Here is a 24,022-nt window from a genome sequence, read left to right as displayed (position 1 = left end):
ATTTGGCACCACAGAAGAAAAGGTTATTTTGTGTGTAACCTGCAGCTTTAATTATACTGTGTACTTGCCTGTGCAATTAGAAATGTGCACTTGTAACAGAGTTACACTTTCTAGTTATGCATCTATCAAATTCTCATTATAATTAGGATGACTCATAATAAAATTATGCATTAGTTACTCCATTCATTATATTGTTTGACTTACAGTCAGCACACAAACTACAAATCTTCTGAGTTCTTCCTCTCCTTCATCTCCTTGGCTGTTTCCTAAGCAAATACTGGTCAGAAACAGAGAGAGGCATTTTCTCCTTTGCAAGAAATGAGTTTTCTCAAAGAGGGGCTTGCTGTTGCAGGACTGAGCAGCCATCTCACTCCTATAGAAGTCAACAGGATTTTGCTGTTGGAAGGCAAATGGAAATCACACATAAGCCTTCTCTTTCCCATGGCAATCCTCCTTTGCAACATTCATACAGTCCAGGAGGTCAGAAAATTGCCATACCTGATCAAATTGGTGCTCCATTGCTCTCTGTATCTTCTCTCCAGCAAGGAACAGATTGGTGCATCAGAAAAATGCAATAGCAGTAGAGCCATGGCAAGGGTAGGGAGTATGCATGCATCCCATCACTGATGGCAGCTGCTGTTGCTGCTCAGTGCTTACAAAAAGCCTGAGTAAATGGGGAGTATCCCAAAACACCTCCCTAAGACTGAACCATATTAAACCAATCAGCCCCTCTGTTGCCCTACACCTTACATCTTAAACAGTTCATCACCCTCTCAGTTACACCCCACTGTAAACGCATCTCTTTTTCTAATTGCTTGCACAGATCTCACAGCTAGTTATCACCTGGTGATAACTCAGTTCTGAGTGACTTCATCCTACTGCAAAGGACTGAAGCCTTTGGGATCAGTGTGGAAGGGAGGTCCACAGGTAATTTATCATTGCATAAGGAAGGGGGGAGGTGAGGTAGCCTTCTATTTTTTATGAACCACCTTGTACTCAGCACTGGGGAACTGTGGACATGGGTAGCAGTGGTGAATTGGTGTAGCTTGTCAATGAACACTGTTTTGTCCAGTTCAGTATTGAAATCTCTCAAAAGATCATCCACAAAGTCAGCACCCCTCGACCTGTGTATCTCCAATAGGGATCTCTCTAATGTCTCATGAACTGCTGTGTCATCCCACTTCCAAATGAATTGCACAGTGAACCCCTTAGTGAGACAGAACTATATTGGTCAGGACAAGGAGAACTTTTCTTTTTTCTCTTTCTTTTTCTTCCTTAGGGCAAATGTAGTGCTTAAGAAAAGTCCTAGATAAGTAGCAGTGGAAAAAATTCTTTAAAGTATTCACAAAGCAGGTATTGTTCTGGCAGCCACACTAGCAGTAGACGTGTAATGATCCATCCTGAGATTCCTGCCTACAAAATTCAAAGTCTTCTTTGCTCCCACCAAATCTGGGAGAAGCTTAAGGTGCTAATAATGCTCCTGCTGTTATCCGAGAAAAAAATCTGGAGCCCTGACCCCTTGCCTCAGCACACTGTGTAAGGAGCAGGGTGTGAAAAGGAGAAGGGAGGATGTCCAAGAGTTACAACAAGCACAGGCATGGGGAACCACAGAGTGCCAAGGCAGCCCTGATGGGAGCAATGACGATTTGGGGGCAAATGTCACACTTTCGGTAGGCCCAGGTGTCCCTATGGGTATCTATGGCTGATTTGCACCAGTAACAGGCTTGTCTTCACTCAGTAGTTTCTATCAAATTGAGAAGAGACCTGCAGCCCATGCTGAGAGCACCCCTGGTAGTGTGGGCATTGGGGGTGTGGGTGGCAGGAAGCAATGTGGTAAAAAATAGGGATTAAGTTGTCCACTTTCCCCCCAGCAGCAAGGCAGAATTCACCAGCTGGTTTGGCACTGACCAGCAGCCTCCTCTCCTACCAGGGTGACTTTCCAATAGTATGTGACTGTCACCTGTGCAAAAGACCAACACAAAGCCAAAGGAGGAGGCTTACACCTTCACCAAAGCTCAATGCTCTGAGGTCCCACTCACTGGAAAATGTAATGTGTATTGGCTATAAGTGCTGCCTTAACCACTTCATTCTCACTGGGTGAAGCAGCCACAGCTGGGGGTCACAGTGATCTGCTTTCCTCCTTTAACTCTTTAAATACCACTTATTTCTGAGATGTCTCCATGTGTGGTATTTTCATATAAGCCAGGGGCTGTGACCTGGTGATAGTAAAAATTCGGGGAAATGCTGAAAAAGCAGCAGAAATGCTAAGTGACCACTTGCTGCCTCCCAGCCTGCCTTGACCTCAGGACTCTCTCCAGTCCTTCAGCCCCGGTGCCATTGCTGCTGGCAGGGACACGTCTGCGCTGGTGGCTTTTACATTTGTCCACTAGGGACCACACTGAGATCAGCAACACCGAACTGACAGCAGACAGAGACAAGCTCTGATCCATCTTGACTCGGTCCCGTTATTAACAGTCAATCAAGAAGGAAAAGGCTCCCAGATCTTAGGAGAGGACTCCTATTTCTCACCTGGGGGCCAAGGATGTGTGTGGTTTTATTGAAAACAGCACTCTGCAACAGCCTCCTCTCAGCAGCCCTTTCCACACATCACAGGCGCTGCCAGAGCCGCGCATGGCTCGGGTTTCTCCTGCTCATCATTATCCCAGGTGCTGTCAACTTGCAAGGTTTTGACTGCAAGACCCTGCAAACTGTATTTTGCCTTTTGGGACGCATAACGTTTACCAGTGACTCTGTAAATACAAACAGTGGAACGGTCCCCTACATCCCCCCTTCGTCTGCTTTGTGCCACATCTGCCTTACAGAGTTTTATGAACTTTCTGCTTCCAATCGCTACTTCCACCAACTCCTGCGCCAGCCCCAGCCTGCGGTGGGGGCGGATGCTGTCGCCTTCATTTTGCCGTTCGCATCGGCCGTGAGAGCTACGGCTCCTTCCGTGCCCGGGAGTGATTTTTCTCCTTAGTTTCAAAACAATGTGTGAAACCCTGCTCTGCAGAAACAGTAGCCTCAGTAAGTTTAAGGATGACTGAAGCTATTTCTTCTGCCGGGGAGATTTAAAAGCTACGGAGGGATGGATGGGGTTAGACCTGTCGCTGCATTTCCAGCAGCCATCCTGTTACAGCACTGAATAAAAGCAGGAATGGCACGTCTAGATTAGGTTAATAAACCCCACCGAGTGCGTGCCTTAAAAGCACTACGAAACAGCCTTAAGTCAGCTTGAGATAACTAATTTCAAGCATGGCTGTCTAGTGTGCCTGTCATTCCTATTGTCCTTCCAAACTATTTCAGACATTTTGAGCAGGGAGTCCTAAGCTATGAGTTAGCAGGGGTTGTGACATTAATGGTCCAAAAAGGTTTAAGCACCGGGAGGGAATGATGACAGCGCTTCACAACTGGTGGCAGTTTGGAGGATTCCGCTGGATCTCTGTTTATTATTAATTAGGCTTCGCCTCGGAGGAAGATGTGACAACTATCGGAGGTAGGATTTGCATGGGAAACAATGGGAGCTGTTGCTGGTGGGTGCCCATTGTTTGTATTCTGCTCTCTGGCTTTCCCAGCGCAGCCAGGTGCAGTCGGCAGCGGCCAGGAGGTGGTGGGGAGGGGGTGATGGGCTGGAGGAGGTGGGAGGGGGGAAGCCAAGGGTGGAAATACCGTTGATACCCGCGTTTTATGGCAGAAATGCCTCCAGGACAAACTAGCTCAGATCTCGCTGCCTGCTGAGTGTGCATTCCACGTTGCTCTTCCCGCGGAGTAAAATACATAGAGGTCATGTAGAAAACACTTTACTCCTTTTCTACCGAGCTAGCCGGGCTTGTTCCTGAGCTAGCAGAAGGGAGAGAGGATGCTGCTCTGAAATAAATGTGGGAAGAGGAAAGCTATGGAGCCTGTAAGATGTAGGAGACATGATATTGAGTCAAATGTGGCTGGATAGGCATTTGAAAAGGGGAAAACAGAGTCAGAGTGGGGGGTGGGTTTTTCCGGGTAAGGAACTCCTTAGGTTATAACCCTATGGCAAAAACCAGCATGATGTGTCCAACCATTTTGCATAACCGAAGCTTCCTCTGCACTGTTGGCATCGTTTTGCTGGGCAAGAATTGTAGTTTGAGAGAGAAAAAGGTTTGATTTCCTCCCGTGCCACTGCCAGCCCCCAGCCCCCCTCCCTCCCTCTGAGAAACAACACTATGGGGAAGGATGTAAACAGCGTTTAGTTGGATGCTGAAAAGGTCGTGATGCAAGGGCTGAGGAGGGAATGAACACTCACTCATTAGTATAACAGCAAATCTTCCCCTTGAAAACGCTTGTTTCTCCCCAGCCAGAAGTCCAGGAGGTGATATGTAAAGTTAGAACCCTCATTGTACTTTTTTATGATGCGCCTGTTCGGTGTTACAAGAAAATGTCCTAACATGAGAGTCGGGTCTGCAAGGCACAACAGGGCAGTGAGGTTTGCCGGGGGTCCTGGTCAGTGCTGGGCTGCAAGTTGGCATTTTGGTCATTGCCTTTCACCCTCACCAAGATGAGCAGCAGAAACTTAATGAATGAAAACCTTATGTCCTTTGCATATGCAGAATCCTTATCGTTTGGTGCGTATGAACTAAGTGTGATTCTCTCTGTGTTGAATTTTTTCTACTGGTGCATTAAAGTTGCACCTCCAAACAATGGAGAGACTTCAGAGTGAGTGGTACTTAGTAAAAATAAAATGTTCTGCTTTCAGAAATGTTTTTCACTGGTACCATTAAAAATGCACTTAAAGGAGCTGAGAGCCATATCTTCCAGTAAGAGCTATGGTATCACTTGCTGTACTAAATTTTAAAATTAAGGTTATGATGCCATTTTAAATCTACCTTAATATAGGTGTCGTAAAGCATACTTTACTGTTGTCACAACTTCTAATTCTGTTAGAATGATTGGTTTTATTAATCCTCAATTAGGAAAAAAATTCTGGTATAGCAGGGACTCACCAAGTAATTTGCATTTACTCCAGTCTTAACTGGTGCTGCCTTTAAGGAGAATTTTGTGTGTTATACTACACTGTAAATGGGTCATGCTATAATTCATTTAACAACAAAATATAGATCACAATTTAACAACAAAAGTGCTAAAAACATTTGGTCAAAGCAAATACAGATTATGCCAATGAGAACAATATTGGAACAGGAATAATAAGAATTTCTTTTAAGAAACATAAATATTCTGCACTTGATCCAAGCAACAACTTTTCAGTCAAGTGCATTACTTTGCAATGCAAATTGGGGGAAAAATCTTTTCAATCTGTGTCATATGCACTGCTTGGTATATAATGATAACAGCAAAAACTTTCTTACAAAGAAATTGTTTCTGGCAGTTTGCAGTACGGATCAAAGAGCTATTATGCAGAGATATTAAACCTGTGTCAGAAACGAGCAATGCATTTGGAAACGAAACACCTTTTTCTCCTTGTCCATCTCACTTTTGTCCAGAGGCTCAGACAATTTTACTTTGTTTTACTTCTTCTCCCTTCAACCTGCGCTCAGCTACGGACTTCTCGGGGGACTTGGGTGAATTCCCAAGCCCTTTGCAAAACAGTCAGGGGGTAACAGCCCTGCCTGGCAAACGAGGGTGAGGACAGTGTACTAATGATGCCATGGAAATACAGATGGTAATGCTCAGGGGATGAGCCTGAATGCAGAGCTCCAGATAAGGCAAAGAGCAAAGCAAAATTTTGTAGCAGGAGCAGGTTAATATTTCAGGCATCTCCAACTGTAATATAAAATATCAGGCCAAATCTGCTTTCAAAACTATCCCAGACAAATTTGCCACTTACAAAAACTTCTGCTAGCAGTAAAATATCCATTCTTCTGAGAGCCTGTGATAAGAGGCTCCAAATCTCTCAGCATTCCTTTTGCTCCATCAGTATACTGCCAGATAATGAAGCAAACCATCAGATTGAGTCACTAGTGAGAAATAATTTCCCCATTTTCTTCAGCATCTCAATGAGTACCTTTTGCCATGAATCTCACCTGCCCTTCTGCTTATGGATCTCTGTGGATCTCAAGCCATTTTCCAATTTATTTATTTTCTATTATTTGGGAGTGTCTTCAATAAGTAACTCTCGACTTACAGATCTTTTGGGAATGGCAAATGTTTGCAAATTCATACTGTGTTGCTTAGATCAGTCATGTGGTGTTCCTTGATTAGATGATTTGTATAGCTAACTCTCAGAGAGCGAATTGCAAATTTCACAACCAAGGATACTGTTTCATATTGGATTTCCATCACTGTCTGAGCAGACAAATTTAAAATTCCTGTCTTGCAAGTAGTCATACGACAAACACATAAGCACTGAAGTGCTCCCACCAGACAGATGTGAGAGCCGGGTTAAACAGCTTTCAGTTCCATCTGAATATTCATGAAAAGTGTCTGAATTCTTGCAGCACAGTTAGAATGAACAGTCAGCATCATCCATCACATGCTGCATGGGCCATTCTACCACAGTGTTTGACATGTCCCCATGTTCTCCCTGACTCTTCCATAGAAGCCCAAAAAGCCTCTGGAAAGTGTACAGCCAAACTAAAAGGAAAGAGGAAAGACCATTGTGGAAATTTCTAAATTTTCCACATTGTAACCTCTCCTGTCGTGCCTGTCTGGCACATTGCGTGACATGAAGAGACACAACAGGGAGGACAGCAAGAGAGCAGTGATGCAGTGAGTGCAGGCAAAAAAAAAGAACACCAACAAACCAACACTGAAAGAGGGTTAAAATATAGGTGTCCACTGGCAAAGGGAGGGTCAGCCACACAGAGTAACTATGTTGGGAGATAAGCATTCACACAGCATAAACATATAGATACACCAATACAATTTTAACAATGAATCCAGAAAATTCACAAGCTCTTTAGGTAACCCTTTGCATCATTCAACTGAACAAAACCTCCCTAAAGCCTGCAGCAGCCTATCTGGCCTGATGAACCCTTGGCACTGAGCTGCACCACAGCTCCCCATCACAGGGGACTGGTAGATCCCAAAGCAATGGGGAAGGTGTCCTTCAGGGGAAAGGGGAAAAAATGTCAAACTATTTGTAGATGTGAAGTGCCTCACAGCTAGATCCCAGATGTGAAGGGCATAAGCAGCCAGGAGTTGTACCCCAGCTATCTCCAGGTATCCAGTGATTTTTGTCTGAATTCAGTGTTCTTCCTGCTCTGTGTGCCTCTGCTTTGTCCTAAACCAACCACTGACAGAAAGGTTTTGAAAACCAGATGAGACAAAAGAGCATTTGTCCCATTTCCCCACTTCCTTTTCAGTGGATCAGGGATCAGAAAAAGACTGAAGTTTCTGATCAAGCCTAACGTGGTTCATCTGCCCAAGGTCACCATCCTGGCAGAAGCCCTCCAGACACCACTGTCCTTGTGTGCCTGCTGAGGCACAGTACCAAAGAAGGGACAAGATAACAGAGAATTGTTGCAGTTAACATTCTGTGTGTTTGCCTGTATTCTACTTGTGGGCAAACTATTTTTCACCTGAGCAGAGTGGTACTCCCTGCTGAAAAACATTAGTTATTTGTAAATTTAGACAGGCTTTTTATAAATGTCAGGCTCCTGAGAAAACAAATAATGTTTCAGAGCAATAACTTGAAATAAGTCAAACTAGGAGTGGGGAGACCAGGGGTATGGTCCCTTTGGGACACAGTCCTTGCCACTTCTAATTAATATCTGGTACTTAAAAGCAAGACAGCCCATGATTAAATCCAAGTCAGAGGAAACAAAAGAATACAAAACCCTTCTGGAGACTTGTGTCAGGCTGGGGAGCCAGGTCAGCTCACAAAGCCTCCATGAAACTCTGTTTTGGTTTCGGAGCTCAGCTGGGAACCAAAGAGCACCAAAGCTGGTGCCAAAAAATAAAAATAAAAAGCAGGAGGAGATCATAAACAGGAGTGAGCCATGGGGAGCAGGGAGCTGTTGCAGTCCTGGCGCATCTCAACACCCCTGAATTCCTCAGCCCTAATGAGCCAGTGAGGCTGCTGCAGAAACTGAATTCAGAGAACCACATCTTGACTACAGCAACATGTTGCAGACCCTGAGAGTTATGAAAGAACTGAAGGGCAAAAAAGAGGGAAGGAGCTTGTCTGTGCTCTTTGATCATCCAGCTATTGATGAGCAGTTTTTAGGCTCATGTGTTGAATTCCAGAGCTGTTGTTGTGGTGATAGGGAAAAAATTGATTCAGCTGTGAAAAATAGTCCTTTCAGAGCAGCTGTAAGGAGAGCTGTTGTGATTTGGTGAAGTTTACTGATCCAGGAAATAAGCATTTGAGAAAGAAAGCCTGAGTGGAAAACATCAATGCAACTAGGATATCTTTCAATTCCTTCAACAGTGCATATATATCTCAAGGTATGGGGAGCAATATTCCAAAGAAAGTTCATTTGTAACCACAGCATTTTATTAACTGGAGGATCTGCAAATGAAAAGTCCCCTGACTTTGGAAAACCCTTTTTAATGATGCATCACAGGGTACACTATAAACTTCTGACAAATCCCCCTCTTCATTTGCTTTCATGTAACAGGTTGATCTTGCTGCTACTCTTTGAAAGTTCTGCTGCTGTCCTAATTTTTAATTGAATTAAACTTGTATTACCCCATCTTGCAAAAAATCATCACAGGGCATACTTTCTGGTTGTGAAATATTCCAAGAAGTCCACAGCAAAATCTTTTTTGGTAGAGTTTAATTAAGATGATCCAATAACTTGCATGCAGCTGATATGGAAGGATTTTGTCACAGGTAAACAAGCTTAAAAAAAAATTGTTTAATCTCTTCTTGCTTTTTGTTTTAGTCATATTTTAAGTAGATTAGTATAATCTTTCCTCACCCAAACTCCACAGTCGGTCTATTCCATCATTGTTCTAATTTTCCAAAAAGAAAATTACTGAAAGCAATTAATTAAAAACCTCTTCAGAGATGCATATGTGGATGCGCTTATTCTCTAAGAACTCACAAAGTACTTCTGCATTTTAAAACAATTTATCCGGTGCATTAAGCATGAACTGGATGTCTTTGTTAGGTGTGCCTGCCTTTAGATGATTCCCTACATGAATATGTCTGTTGTGTAGAGATATCTGCAATAACACAGCTCAGAGAGGATCCCCTTTTAAACGAGGTCTGAGTTTCCAGGTGGGTTTCTTTTCTCTTTTTGCCTGTGTGATGAAGCTGAATGATTTAAAGTGAGCAATCTCTCCCTGTTGGGACCTGGACTGTTAAAAGCCATCACAGAACTTGCAAAATTCTATCCTAACACCAGAAGCTCTAATTGAGCTCCAAAATCATCAGAGATGAGGGAAAATTCCCAGTAATTGACAACAGAAGTTTTCCTAGCAATGGTGTTTTGCCAGACTAAGTCTTGTCTGCACATACAGGCACTCACAGGGGGCACAATACCAACTCAGACAATAAACTGCTGACATGAGTGAATTTAATACCAGCAAGGATACCTAAGTGTGTTCACCCTAAAACCATGGTTTAGAGTATTCATAAACTCTTACAGTCAATCAAAAAGGCAAATTCCCATTTTATAGAGTTGATTTGATTTCTTATGAGCCAAATAAAAACTCAAAATTTCCTTGAATTCAGGGTGAGGGAGAAGGAAGTGAGAACTCTTGATCTCAAAGCTATTCCCTTTCTTAATAGAACTCCATCACACCTGTGCCATGAATGCAAATAAGCTCTGGTATCCAGCACAAGGTACAGAGGTTCTCCTGGCAGAGCAGGAAGAAGTTTCCTCTGCAGAGCTGTTCCTGCTCTGTGGGAAGTGCTCATCTACAGAGTCAATGCAGCAGCCCTGCCAGTCTGCCAGCACACAGGCAATTAAATATACCCAGAGAGGATCCTAGAAGTTTTCACCTACTCCACCTCTTTGAAATCTTGAAATCTTTGTCTCTGAAATTTTGGACGAAGGGGTTTCTCCAGCCCTCTTTGTTCTAAAGTTCAGTTATACTCTCTTCAGCTTCCATCAAAACATGCTATTCATCTACTCTTCCCACTCTTTCACTGCTCTTTCCACTCTCCGTTCTCTTGTCTCTATTCAAAAAGCCTCACACATCTCAGCCTGCTGGTCACTAGCCAGATATCCAGATGGTACTCATGTACCACATTGATAGGTGCCTTAGAAAGAGCAGAGAGAGAGGCATAAAATATCACTGGAAGACTTCAGATGCTCTTTTTGATAAATAGTAATTGTAGATCTAATTAGCTGGTTCCCTCTTTTGGCGAAGCTGGGGAAGCAACAATAATTGCAGTCCCACAGAGCAAACACGAGGACACATCTCTTGCTGTCAGGCTTTAGCTTTCCCCTCAGAAGAGTGTCAGGCAGATGGTTCCTCTCTCCATCCCTCTGCTTTGAAAGACACCAGGTTTTTCACCTGGGTTTGAAGGTTTCAGCACCACTACACTGTGTCAACTGCTTTTGCAGAGACAATTGGTTTCTAGAATGAAGAGCAAACACTGCACACCTTAATAGTGTGAGTATCCCTCCAGCAATAATCAAGCTAATTGCCTCGGTAAGGCCAGCAGGATTTGGCTTTAAATCAACCACCAAAATGATTTAAGCGTAAGCAAATTAGCTCCTTAACAACTCCAAGACCCACTTGTTAAACACTATTTACATCTCGCTTAGAAACGCTGTTTTCTTTTCTCTCTTCCATTTGCCAAGGAGAAAGGTGGGAAGGATGAGGTGTGAGGAGCAGCTGTGTGAGTAGGGGGATGAGCCCACCCCAAAGGCAGGGGCAGGGAATTCTGGTCTCCTTCCCCCTAGGTGAAATGCCCCAGGCTACCCATGGGAACCCCAAGTTGCATCTTGTCTGGGGATCCCAGCAGCACATCCTCCTGAGGACAACATGAAACTGCAAAAGAACCTGCCAAGAAGGGAATCACTGCCTGAACCTGCTGTGGCCACATGTTTGACTTAAAGCATAAGATATGATAGGCTTTAAAATACTTCTTAGCTTGCTCCATAAAACTGTTATGCTCTCTTTACCTACAGAAATTTCTAACTGCTTTTTTAAACCCGGTAAAGCAATTGGTGTGTATTGTGTGATAAATATTTGAGCACAGTACAGAACTACCAGGAGCTTCACTTTACCAGAGGGTTAAAAACCTCAGAGCCAGAGAGTGTGCTGTGCTGGGTGCTCCCCAGAACAGGGTGTGTGGACAAGGCACTGAGAGGAAACCCTTGGAAGTCCCAGTTCCACCACGGGCTATGTGGCACAGAACCAGCTCTCAAGGTCATCACCTCTGATCAGTCTTCCAGAGAACTCCATCTTTCTAAATAGTGTTTTGGGTTGCTTGACTGTTCCTATAGCTGCAGGTATCTGGGACTGCTGTCAGTCATGCCTGTCCCATAAGGACAGGAGAGAGATGTTACTGTTGGCCACACACCTTGCTGCCACCAGCCTCTGGGTCCTCAAATTAAAAAGCCACCATGCTTACAGAGTTTGGGAACCTTGAGAACTAGGGAGGAGGGAAGTAATGTGGTCAAGGAATCACATTTTGCAACTACAACCTGCTTTAGTCCTGCTGACATGTTAAGTCTCTTTTTGGAGCTAAAGATTTTTCCTCATGTTGCTGCCTTCCCTCTTACAAAATTCTCTACACGTCTAATAATTTTCTCTGTCAATCTCTGCACTCTTTTTACATCCATTAAAGACTTTATGAGGTAGGATGACCAGAAATGAAAAAAAGATTCTGAAGACAGAGCATGCAATTGATTTATCTTAATGGTATTGTAATAATATTTTCAGTGTTCAATTTCTTTTTCATTCTGTACACAAGTAAAACGTTGATTACTTTTCTATTCCTCTCCCATTTATTGAACAGCCATTTATATTGGGCTCCACAAATTTATTCTCAGGTCTGTCTCCACAGCAGTTAAAACATAATTAATTTTAAGTCCACCAGCACATGAGAAGTTGAGATGATTCTTTCCAATCAGTCTTACTAGAATTCATCAATGAGCTTCAGCAGCCATCATGCTGCTCATACATCTGTCTTTGTAAAGCTGCCCTGACTTCACTAGCTTTGACACATTTAGCAACAGTAAATACCAAAAAAAAAAACCCTGTAATTTCTATTGAACTATACTATATGCCTAGATGTGCATGAATAAATATCACAGTCACCTGTGACAGCATCCTTAATGATTTTTGCATTTATTTACACTGATAACTTTCATTGCTTGTGCATATATCAGAGATAAAAAGTGTACCAAGATGTGTTAGGAGTTCATAAAGGCAATCAGAGAATAAATGTTATTGCTTAATTTGCCTTCTTAATATTCTGCCTTGAAGACTATATCAGTATCAAACTGCCTAAAGGAATCAGAAAATGAATGGTGTCCCTCAACATGGCGAGGAAAAAACCCTGTGTTTATGATGGATTTCAATCACACAACAGAAGGGATTAAACAGCATGGTACAAATGATAGCCAGACACTGAGTATAAGGAATTTTTTTCATCCAGTTTGTCAACTAAAGATTAACAAACGGGTTTGGACAAAATACAGTCTGATTCTTGTATCAAAGTTGATACAAAATCAAATGCAAATATTCCACCCAAGGTACAAGAAAGCCACTTGCCTTTCTCTGCTCATTACAAAGTGCCTGCCCACTGCCTTATGTTGGTTGCTGGGCCACAGAAATAAAATATCACAAACCTGGGAACTCCTGAATGCTGGAACACCAACAATAGCAACACTGCACCTTCAGAGAGTTGCCAAAATTAAGGGCTAGGTTTTCAAAGCAGCTTGGCATCAAGAGTGCCTTCAGATGTCCCTGGGAAATGGAGAATTGCAAACAGGGTAATTGGTCTCTGGTTTTCAGCCTGCCTCTGCAAAGCTACCAGCAGCCAGCACACCTTTCCTGCAGGTTAGCGAACAGCTGGGATGTGGGAAAGAGGTTTTATGTCAAGGGATTTCAAGGTTGGAAATGGCCACATAAACTTCTTTTGTAACCCTGTCACCTAACATCAAAAGTCTGGTTTTTTTTGTGGTGAAGAACTCCCACTGTTGGCTGCTTCAAGCAGAGGGGTAGGAGCAAGTCCCTGGTATGAGATCTGAACAGGGGTCTGTGTGCTTGGTTTGTGGGACCAAACAGCTCCTGTACAGCAACACTGCTGTACCTGTCTGCATCATACATAATGCAAAGTAGTTACTGAACTAATAAGCATCATTTAATCTAATTAGCATATTTATTCTTGATGCATGTGACATGGTAACAATGAAAGCCTCAGGCTGTGTCAGGTGTAAGACAAACACGTAGCCAGCAAGATCAATTAAAAGTGTTTTAGACATTGCTCAAGAGGATGCTTGCAAAAGGCATTGGGAAGCCCTAGTGGGGATTGCCTCAGAGGTGGGAGGAGAGGCAGGACCCCATTCCTGTCTCTGCACATGACCAATGGGCTTTGGAGAGGCACAGAGAGGTGCCAGGGAGGGTTCTGCACGGAGGGAAACCTGCTGGGAAAAGGAGTGCAGTGGGGCTGGAGCCCATGAGCATCATGCCACGTGTTTGTTGGCCAGTCCCCAGGCTGGATTCTGGCAGGACTGAAGCCCCCTCCACCCCTAGGTGTTCCTTTCTCAGTTTCTGGCACCCCTGAACAGAGCTGCAAATCAGCTGCAGGCTGACAGGTCTGAGTAAATCACTCTCAGGAGAGCTGACACCCCAAGAGTATGCATGATGGCTGTGGGAGTTTTGCACCTAGGGGTATGCTTTGGAAACATCTCAGAGGGGCAGGGGAGCACGATGAGGAATGAGCTGGCATTGTGCCTGGTATGGGGAAGGTTGAACAGACCCAGCAAGTCACCACACAGGTTCTTTCTGACCACTTCACTTTCCTGGAGGGACTACTTCATATTCTGTTTGGTGTGAGCAGCAGAGAGAGCAGAAAGATTGGGAAATCAGAAGCTGCAAATGAGTTGCCAAATTGCAGGTACTAAATGTTTATTTTGCAACTATCTGAGACTGGAAGGATAATAACTAATATCCTGGGGCAGAGAGAAGCCAAGCAGTAGCAGTCTGGTGAGGGAAGTGAAAGATGAAGTAATTACAGACTACTGTTTTCTAGCTCTTTCTCTCTGGCTATTTTTTTTTTTTTCTGGGTGGCTGTGGATGTATTTACAGCATCGTGGGAACCAGACCATCAGCTCTCCTTTCAAAGAGCTGGTTGCCTGCCAGTAAATTGCCCTGTATAATATCATAAATCCACAAGAACATTTTCATTCATGAGGTTTCATAGTAACTACAGAATCAAATCTTCACTCACTTAAGCAGTAACTGCCTTTCAGATTCTCAGACAAGAATTTCCCAGGTTAGTATACTTTTTCCATTCCTTCTCCTGTGGCATTTTATACATTATATTCCTGGTTTTCACATGCATGACTAGAAAACATTGCTTATCCAGACTTTCTTTTTCTCTGTCTTTTTGTCTATAACTTATTTCCAGACATGAAAAAAGTTACAAATTATATCTGACAGCATAACTCAAGCTTCTGAGATTTCAAATGTGTCTTGCTCCGTGGTCTTTTCTTTGCTAAATCCATGTGAGTAGGACAGAACATGTGTTGCAAAAGAAGCATTTTGCCATAAATTAACCCTGATATCTTCATTCAGATTCTAGCTGCTAACTCCTGATTGTCTTCACTATCCATCCTCACAACTGAAAAATCAGACAAACAGGCTATTACATAGTAGTTTTTTAACATAAGAAAATCAAACGTAATAACAGATGCTGAAACCAATAAAATTCAGAAACTGCAAAGCTACAGCTGTCATCCTTGTCATCAAGATGACAACAGCATCACAGCAAAAAATGAAAATCCTCAAATTCAATCCATGTTCCAAGGTTGTAAAGTGCAAGTGCTCACTGTACCAGCCCACGGCAAGAACTGGTAGCTACTTAATAGTTTGTTTTTTGAGTGGAAAGGTGTGGGAAGAGGGACAGTTATTTTCTAATTGGAAAGTAGATAAGCAGAGGCACAGAAAAATTATATATGTTATCCAAAAGCATGAATGAAGCCTAAAATAAAGGTAGCAGCCAGTCTCCTGATTCCCACCACACTGTAACTAAACTCTGATTACCATCCCCTCCTCCAACATTCATGGGTTTTCACCCATTTTTGCCTTATGCCCCCTGAGTCAGTGCCCCTGGTGTGAGAGTTGCCTCCTCAGTAAGACAAATGCTCTGGCTAGAAACAACCCTGTCTCCAAAGCCAGCCAGCAACAGCCTTCTGAGGAAAATACAAGAAATTCCTTAATTGGTAAATGCAGGATAATCTATGCCAATGAAGGTCTTATCCTGACAGAGATTAACTTTAAGCCTTGAAGCATGAATTTTTATGGCTGTTCCAAAATCTAATTTATTAGTGCGAAATATTATTATTATTCAAAGCATTCATGGTACCCACAGACACTTCCACTCCATCTAAGGATTCACACTCCCACATCGACCCGTTTGCTATTTAATTAGCACAAGTTTTTGTGACTGATGTCAGAGGATGAGACCCACAGGCTTGTCAGCTCATCACCAGCATCAGGTTCACAAAAGGAGGAGAATAGAGAAGAACACAGCATATTTTTTACTAGTCCCAGTATTCACGAGTGAGATTTTAGATCAAGGTAAATAACTGAAATGCTGCCAGGATTATTTCTCTGGATTTCTGAATTGTTTCCCCAGTGCTGTTGCCACGCCAAGTTTTGAATTTGCTTTGTGCCAAACTTAATACAAACAAATTTGCAGAAAATACATTTCAAAGTCTGACTTAATGCTCGTATGAGCGAAAATCAAATGTAAAAAGTGAATGTCTGAGCATCAGGGCTGCTCCTTCTGTGATCCCTTAAATGAGGACAATAAACAATAAAGCCAGACTGGCTTTTATCTCATCACAGCTAAGACCTACATTTTGCATAAACAAATACCAAAAACACCTGAATCTCTTAACCATTTTTTTGTTGTTTGTTTTTTGTTTTTTTTTTCCCAAGAACACAAAGCGAAGTCTAGCTTCAGGGTAGGAGGGAAGGAAAACTTCACTGCATCTTATACAAAAGCTTTAAACTCCCTTTTCAAGGTTCATTTTCCACATTACAGCTCCCAGAAGCGCATATAATGCTCCAGTTGAGATCAGCAGAATCAGGCACCTGAAGGAAATCTGTGACAAGAAACCCGTGTGGGAAAACCTTTATTTTATATTCATATTTCTAAAGTTATTATCACGCTAGTGGGAGCTAAAACATTTCTTTTCCCTTGAGTACCCATAGAGACTGAAATGCTTCAGAAGGGGAAAGAGATGGGCAGGGTGTCTCTGACCATGGGCAGCAGGAGCAGCTCCTGGCCTCAGATCACATCACCCCTATTCCCACTGGGACCATCACATCCTGGGGAGAGGTGAGGCTGGCCAGAAAGCTGCAGACAATTAGAGATAATTAACACAGCAGAAAATCCATCCCAGGCAGTTATTAGTGAGACACTCAAGGGAAGGGACAGGAAGATGAATCCAGACTCTGTTTTTTGCTTTCTTGAGTACCTACTCGACAGAAAAACATGAGTGGTAGGCTCACCTCCCCCTTCCTCTCTCATGTGCCCAGGGTGCAAACAATCAACCCCATTTTCACTCACCCCTTAACTGTCTCTACCACTCCTTCAGCTATCCCCAAATATCCCAGATCACCCTTTGTGCTGCTTCCCATGTTCTTGCTAGATAAAAGCTTCCTCTGCACCAAGCCCAGGCTGCCACAGAGCTCACGCCGGGAGAAAGGGGAAGAAGGGTGCAGCCAAAATGATGAATGTGCTTTCTCTTTGGTGCATTGTTAGGGACACCTCCAAGGGACAAGATGTAATTAAAAGTGGCTTTTGACCCTGTCTGCATATGATGAACAGGGCTATAAAGCAAGAACTGAGGCAGGGCTGTGGTGCTTCAGGGCCAGCCAGCCCAAGGGAAGGCAAACACTGCTCCCAGCCAGGTTGCACAGACCTCTGAGAACACAGCACTTCCCAAACCTCCTCTTTTCTGCTTGCCAGCACTGGACAAAACTGGGTGTCATTTACAGAAGTGGCAGCTGCAGCTCAGTTGGAGGCAGCCCAGTTTTTCAGATTTGCACTTGCATTCACAGACCTTTAGCTTTTTTATAAACAGGTAATGAGTTTGGGTTGGCTGGAGATGAGCCAGGGCTCCTTCCTCTCCTGCAGCAAAGTTCCCATGGGAATGAACTCATTCATGGCCTGAAAGCAGCCCAGGCAGAGGGGTTCCAAAGGCAGTAACTCAGTTATCACTGCCCTAAAAGACTCACAGAATACCCAAAAAGATTTTTTTCTTTGAAAGCACAAATGTGGCACAATCCCCTTCTTCACAGGCAGCAGTCTGACCCTGCTCATTCATCCCTTTCTATGCAGCCCTTTAAAAAAGCAAAACAAAACAAAAAACCCCACAAAAAATAATAGTAATAAAAAACCATCCTAGCAAATCCCCAGAAAAGCCCAAGACAGCTTTCTCCAGCTTCTCCTTCACTGCTGGCAGTGCTGGGCATCCCAGGCAAGAAGCAATCAGTGCAGGACTCTAATTGCTTCTGCACTAACCAGCTCGGTGTGACTGTGCCACAGTAATTGCTCTGCAGTCCAGCAGACAATGACTTTTGGGCAGCACAGCCATACACCTACTGCTGGGCACTCACTGGTCAGTGCTCTGACACAGCCAGCCCAGTCTTCTGCCAGCTCCTGCTTTGCCCCACTCCTCTGTAACTCACATTTGCATGTGCTTTTCTGCAGAGGCAGCGATGAAGAGCAGATCAGTTAGGTAAAATTATCCTTCTCCCTTTTCAGTCGCATTTTTCCCTCATTATGCCCTTCCCCTGACCACAGCAAGCAGCCCATCTTTTTGCAGCACATGCCCTGCAAAGGTGGGTAGAGGTTTATAGAGCCACTCAAGTTAAGGCATTTAATCTTTCAGAACAATTTCCCTCACCAGCTGTCACCCTTCATACTAAAGCCCCCTGGTAACTAAGTGCCTAAAAGTATTGTGTGTTTAAAACCAATTTTTCCTCTCTTATTAATTCTCTCTTGATGGAATATGCAAACATCTGCAACCTCCCAGATCTGTAGTCCAGAAACCTTTCTGCCAGAGTATAAAAACACAAGAGCACAAGCACTCAGGACTCAGGGGAAGTAAGTCTAAGAGACAAAAAAAAAAATCCTGGCTGCATGTCTAGGCAGTTAAATCTTTTCTCCCTTTTGTGGGCCATGAGGCTGCCAGCTCACACCACCAGTCACAGCTCAAAGCAAGTCCCAAGCATTGAATGTCTCTACATAAGAGTAATTGCAAATACTGAATGGCCAAAAAGTGGAGAGCTGACAGCATGGAAATAGCAGTTCAAAATTCAGTGGGGAAAAAAAAATGTAAATCACTCGTTTCTAAATACATGACTGGTCTCACTAAGAATTACATTTAAAGAAAAAATATCTGGACTCAGGCAGAGAAAGGTCAGTTAATCTTTTTACTTGGAGAATATAGTTATTCTCTAGAATGTTTTTTTTTTTCTCTTTTTTCCATGTGAGTCTTTGTACCATGGGGGTCCTAACCTTCAGCACAATTAGGAATAGTTGGATTTTCATTTTCCCAGTTCCTTTGGACTCATCTTGCTGGGGGATATAAAATTGCTACCCCCACCTCTTCACCACTTCTATACAGTATTAATTTTTCTGTCAACTTTCCAGAAGGTATCAGTTTACTGGCTGACTTTTGTCATGATTTAAAAACATCATCTCAGTAACATTATCTTCCAGCCCTATTTCACAGATATTGTGAAACGGGTTTATCCTGATATCTTATTTAGCATCTGGCTGACCAAACAATTGCAGGGAAATATGGCCAGAGATATAAGGCCATAATAAGATAAATCATGAGCTTTAGAGCTTAACAGGTTGTTTTCTTTTGAAAGGATCATAGAGATGTTCCCATGCACAAAAAAGCCACTTGTCATACAAAGGCTCCACTGGAAAGTGACCCTTAATGCATGAAATAAATCCTAGAGAGCAGCTGAACAACAGCTTAACTCTGTGCTGAAGTTTTTCATGGCCTTTGTGAATTATCTAATTTACCAGAAATGAGTGACTGCTGCTGGGAGGGTAGGATAGCTAATAATGCATTCTGGAGTCATTAAGGTTTATCATGTAAATCTCTATTTGAGTGCTTTTAAAATTCATATTACTTTCTTGATAAACTGCAATGGCTCCTTAGGAGCCGTTAATACGAATTAGGATGCACACATACATAGCAGAAAGCCTTATGAAAAGCACTTATTCCACATGCAGGCTAATCAGCTTTTAAATTATATTAAATACTGCAGCTATAATGTTTTTCCCCAAGTCTCAGGGATCAGATTGCTTTTTTAAAAATATTTTTTACTAAATTTCATTTCCTCAGATAAAAGCCCAGTTCTGAGATGCACAAGCAGGAGGTGGAAAGTTGGAGACTGACAAATTGCAGGGAGGGGAGGACGAGCTCCTTTCATTTGTACCAGTTAAAAATCCCCAGATACTTTAGTGAACAATTTCCATAATCTAAAAAATGTGTTGCTTTTGATCAGAAACTGCCTATGTACATGTGGAGCAGAGGCTATGCTTATTATTCTTACCTCAGGGTGCTTATGTTCAGTGTCTTTCTTCAACATACTTCAGTTACCCATGCCCTGTGTGGCAAGCTCACTGGGGCAAATTTGTTTTCTATTTATTTTCTTCTGTGCCATAGCATTATTAAAAACAATCCCCATCTGGAAAAGACCATCCTGATGCATGTTAAACAAATAGGATGAGAGAGAGTAAAGTTGCATTGACTTCAGCTAGAGCTGGGTCAAATCCCAGCATCTCATCTTCGGCTACCTCTGAGCTCATCCAGACAAAATAAGATCTGAGGTCAGGTGCATTCTGTCAGGTGAGAACAGGGGCCCTGAAAGTGAGATGGTGACTGAGGGAATGGTAGAAACATCAGCTCAGCTATACTTAGAGATTATTTGTCTAATGGAGATCTTTGGCTTGAAATGTCTGAGAAATACCTGAGTAAAAGCCTCAGGATCTGTCCCATGCTGGATAGAGGGACCTTGCAGTCACCACAAGTGGTGCATGACCTTCACAGAACAGTTATCACAGGCTAAGGGAGGATGGCTTCACACGTACTGTGGCAAATGGAGAGACTGAATAAAATAAAAAAAAAGTCTTCACACAGGGAAAAACCTGAGGATAGGTCCTGTTTTGCTTTTCTAACAGAAGGATCCCAAACCTCTCCAAGCAGCATCCTCACAACTCAGTTCCCACACCCCAGCCCTCCCAAGTTGAGTGCAGAAAGCAAAAGAGCCCTTCTGGGCTGGAGACAAGGCAATGCCTATCTGGGAACCTTCTCAGGTGCTCGCAAAATATGCCTGGAATCAAAATAGCCATGAGGAGTGGAGAGGAGGAGAATGTGGAGAGAGGCTGTAGGCACTGAGAGAAGAGGAGAGCTGTAAGCTGCTGCAGCACTGAGCTGCCCTGTCTGGTCAGCAAAATTAACTTAACAGGGTCTAAAAAAACAAGGTGAAAACTTTCTCTCTGGAAAATGCTTTCTAATCAGTTACATTTTTTTGCTGTCCTTTGTAGTGTCACAATAATTTGGTACCAGTTATGCATTTGAAGAAAAAGCTGTTAGCTTTCCAAACCATATTTTTGCTCACTAGAAGATTGCAACAAAGAACATACTAAAACAAAGAGGGTTTATGTGTTAAGCCTGCAGATATTAATTGACAAAGTTCTTTATCCATCAGTAATAAATCTTTATATAAAGATACACCTGCTTCTACATCTGGTGTTTAGCACATCCTATAGATACGTATATAGCTTCTGACAGATTAAGAGAGGAAAGGTTTGGAGAGAAATGCTGTTTTTCAAAATAACTTCAAGCAAAACCTCAAGCAAACTCTCCTCATCAGATCCAGTTTCTATCATTTGCATTTGTGAGCTCCATCTCCATCATTATCACACTGCCTGAAAGCTTAAAGCTTGTGGTTTCACTTTGGTGAGACCTGTTGAAAGCAAGATAATTGGAATGTGTTAAAGCCTTTTTCTATGGCTCCTTTGTCTCACACAGTCCATGATGAAATTTCTGAAAGCATTTCCTGTCCCTGCAGCTCTTCCCTCTATTATTTTATTCCCATATAATGAACCTACTTGCTTTAAGCACAAACTTCTGCCTTTTCACCCCCTTTCCATGGAAGAAGTTTGGTTTTGCTATGGCAACCATGCATCAAAGGCAGGATCCTTTTAGACTTCTGTTTCTTTCCCTATCTTTTGAGCAAAGACTGAAATACATGTGGCAGTGAGCTTGTAAAATCCAATTTCTACAGATGTCGGTCTGAACTGCTTCTTTATTTATGAGGAGCATTGGGCAGGGTAGGCAGATGCAGTGTCAGATCAGCTCTTCTTGTCTCACAGGTGCAGGGCAGACAGCTTTGGATGTGCTCCAGGCATGCAGGCACCAAGCAGAATGGCTGTCAGAATAATGTTGCACTTTTATTGTATGAAAAACAGTGTGAAACACCAAGTTCCTCCCTGCTTCTTGCATGGCCTCATGAGAGATTATAATACAACTAGGAGGCATAGGAAAAAATGATAATGTATATGATAATGTCCGGTGATAAACTATGGGGCATTAATTCCCATAAATGCAGAGACACTCAGAGTTTATCACTTTCCACACAATTTTGGTCTCTGCACAATTACACTCTAAGGCCTGCAGTTGCCAGAGCGCGTTGACATTTCCTTTTTTCTTTTTTGTTAAACTGAGCAAGCATTTGAGCTGTCTTCCTATTAACCCAGGCCTGGGAGGTAGTTTTGGCACAGGATGCTCCTGTTGCTGCCATATCCGATGCCTCCAGTCATTGGCTTGGTGCCTGGGGCTGACACAGAGCAGGCAGCAGGGCTGTGGGAGACAGTTGTAGGCAAACAGATTGGGGTGCTGTAAAATTAACACCCATGTGTCAGGGAGAGCGTGAAAGCTAAAAATACTCAGTATACTCTATACCTAGAGCCAAGCTTGGAGGCTTGCACTAGGCAGGATTTTTCTGTCGCTCCTCACTTCAGCTCCAGGCCATCTCCTCCCAGCATCTGAGCCAGCAGTGCTCAGTCACTGATGCCCTTATTTCATGGTCCTCTCAAATGGAGGTGGCAGGGGAGCAGCATGGGGCTCCAAAGCTGTTGGCAAGTGCAAGAGTGCTGACAGTCACTTTTTTAGCACTTTTCCACCTTGCTTGCTAGACCTCTGCAGGTAAATCAGCAAGAGACTGAAAACACGAAGTCCTACTTACACACAACTCCACGTGTGGTAGGAGTACTGGAGAGAGCAACAGAGGGAAAATTACCCTGCAGAACATCCTAGGGCCCTGACCATTTAATATACACAATTCTGCTGGAGAGATTCACAGCTGTGTGTAATGGGCTGTGCTCTAAGAACATTTTCTCTGAAGCATTTACGAAGTGGATTTCATAACTCTGAAGGGGCACAGACAGGTACATCCTGGCTGCATCGTGCTGTGTCTGAGCTCAACCACAGCACAGAGTGAAGAGAAACAAAAACTCAAGCCACAAACCCATGCAGACAACAGGCAGAAGCTAAATTTCATGCAGAAGAATATTCAAAGAGCAACATGGTAGGAAAAACATTGTTTCCTTCCTCTGCAGCTCTGCTGTGCCTTGTATTTAAAATTGAGAGGTGGAGTTAAATTTACAAGCAGCAAGGACATAGGAAAAGTTGATAATAGCCATAGGCTCAATCTATAGGGATTGATCCTGCCAGAGATTGAGCTGTCTTCCATTAAAGAGCTGACAGGAATGCTGGGTGCTCAGTTTACCCTTCCAGTGCTGGGAATTTTTATCCAAGCAGCCATTCTCTCTGGGACTGTCAGAAAATCTGTCCATAGCACTAAAGACTTAATTTCCTTGATTACTGTAGCAATCTAAGACACTAATCAAGCAGATGCAAAAATTTCTTGAGCAGACAGTCATGATGACCACAGAGTCCCAAGGGGTATTTTCATGAGACTATGAAGCCGAAGAGATTTTTTCTCAGTTTCAGAGCTCCCAGAAATGATCTCAAGCTACTAAAAAATTGTCCCAACAGTCTCACAGGACCTGATGGTCACAACACTGCCTGGCAGCCTGCATTGATTTCCCTGTGTGTGGGAGCTTTATTTCCAGAAGTACAGACACGCATTCAGATTGCTGCAATTGTTCCTGAAGAGATGCTCTTTTGGGAGGATAAAACACCATCTCTAGATATTACACACAGCTCTCCCCCACCTCTGACCCCTTCAAGCTGTCTTCACATCCCCAGGAATATGTTCTCCACAATCTGACCCATTACCATTCAATTCACTAATGAAGATATTTCCCCTCAAGCTAAAAAAAAAAAAATCAAAGTACAGTGATTGTTTGTTGCTAAAACAAAAAACCCAAAAAAACCAAACAAAACAAAAGCACAAAAATAGATCTGTCTGTTAAAATTTTCTTGCTGTTTAAAGGACATTGATGAAAGCTGCTGCTGGGAGCTGTATTTAACCAGCAGCTCCTCTGGGTGTCAAGCCTCTGACCCACATGCTGAGTACTATGGTTTTAAATCCCTCTCTTCATATGGAGGGGTGCAGTGAACTTGGTGAAGGATCTGAAGACAAGCCTTATGACAAGTATCTAAGGGAACTGGAGGTGTTTAGCCTGGAGAAAAGGAGGCTGAGGAGACAGCATCTTGCTACTACCTGCAAGGAGTCTGTAGTGAGGGAGGAGCAGTCTTTTCTTCCGAGGAACAAGCAAAAGGACAAGAGGAAATGGCCTGAAGTTGCACCTGGGGATATTTAGTTTGGGTATTAGAAGAAACTTCTTCACTGAAAGGGTTGTTAAACTCTGGAACAGGCTGCCCAGGCAGGTGGTCAAGTCACCATTCCTAGGGTTGTTTAAAGGGTGAGGTGCTTAGGGACAGTGTTTAGT

General features: G+C 43.1%; 1 protein-coding gene across 6 annotated transcripts in view; it reads left to right on the top strand.

Annotated features, from left to right (window-relative positions):
• The window catches only part of LOC139799991 (calcium-activated potassium channel subunit beta-2), a 132,139-nt gene that overhangs the window by 37,738 nt on the left and 70,379 nt on the right, over positions 1-24,022 (top strand). The window contains exon 1 of one of the 6 annotated variants that reach the window (XM_071752627.1): positions 3,077-3,496. The exons of the other annotated variants lie outside the window; for them this stretch is intronic. The gene's annotated coding sequence lies outside the window, so the exon portion shown is untranslated. Of the gene's footprint in view, positions 1-3,076; positions 3,497-24,022 lie in introns of those variants that run through there. 6 annotated transcript variants of the gene reach the window in all.

Source organism: Heliangelus exortis, chromosome 9, assembly GCF_036169615.1.
Source record: "Heliangelus exortis chromosome 9, bHelExo1.hap1, whole genome shotgun sequence".
Lineage (NCBI taxonomy): Eukaryota > Metazoa > Chordata > Aves > Apodiformes > Trochilidae > Heliangelus > Heliangelus exortis.
This window is presented reverse-complemented; position numbering and strand designations above follow the sequence as displayed.